Source organism: Parus major, chromosome 1 (assembly GCF_001522545.3).
Source record: "Parus major isolate Abel chromosome 1, Parus_major1.1, whole genome shotgun sequence".
Classification (NCBI taxonomy): domain Eukaryota; kingdom Metazoa; phylum Chordata; class Aves; order Passeriformes; family Paridae; genus Parus; species Parus major.
Window position 1 is genome coordinate 80,474,898 of NC_031768.1, and position 1,165 is coordinate 80,476,062.

Consider the following 1,165-nt stretch of genomic DNA (forward strand, 5'->3'; position numbering starts at 1 on the left):
CCCGTGTGTGTGTGTGTCCCGTGTGTATGTGTGTGTCCCGTGTGTACCCTTTGTGTGTCCTTCGTCTGTGTCCCGTGTGTGTGTGTGTGTGTGTGTCCCGTGTGTACCCTTTGTGTGTCCTTCGTCTGTGTCCCGTGTGTGTGTGTGTGTGTCCCGTGTGTACCCTTTGTGTGTCCTTCGTCTGTGTCCTTCGTCTGTGTCCCGTGTGTGTGTGTGTCCCGTGTGTACCCTTTGTGTGTCCTTCGTCTGTGTCCCGTGTGTGTGTGTGTGTGTCCCGTGTGTACCCTTTGTGTGTCCTGTGTGTGTCCCGTGTCCTGTCACACAGCCGTCGCGGCACCGCCACTGACGTGCTTGTACGAAGCTGTGCTTCTGTACTTGGAGAGGTCAAAATCGCAGCCGTACGGGTTTTGGGATGTCTGCGGCGAGAGCCGCTCGCATGACTCGGCTGATTCTCATCGTGGTGTTGAGCGGTTTCAGTAGGGAAGGAGTCTACGCTGAGCTCAGAATTAAAGGTCATCTCGCAGTTTCCTGGCCCTGTGACGGCAGCGACATCTCCTTCAGCTCACTGCACCCGTGTAGCACTGTTCCTTCTGGTTTTCGTGTCATCCCGCTTCTCCTGAGCCCCTGGAGAATGTCAAACGCTCCGTTTCCTGTCTTAATTAGTGCGGCCTCCTCACACACTTAAGGTCTGACTCCTGTGGTTACAGTGTTTGCAGGCTGACTGGAGAGTTCTGTAAACTTGCTGGGAAGTAGATTGGCCTGTGCGTGAGTCCACATGCAGAACTGTGTATTAAGTGCAAAGTCTTCTCAAAAAGAAACTCTTTAATTATGAACACATACCAGAAAAGTACCAGAAAAGTGGAAAAATGCACATATGCACACATGCACACAATGTCCCACGTGTGCCCTATATCAGGGACGAGCATAAGGAGTGGCTCCCAGAGCCACAGCAGCAGTGGGATGGCCAGCCATGGAGATGATCAGTTAAGGTTTAAAGGGACCACTGGAGGTCATCTCATCCAAGGTCCCTTCTTAAGCAGTATCCTCAAAAGCACATTGCTCAGGATTGTGTCCTGGCAGCTTTTGGATATTTCCAAAGTGAGGGAGACTCCACAACTTCTCTGGGCAGTTTTCAAGTTCTTGGTCACCTACACAGTAAAGAAGT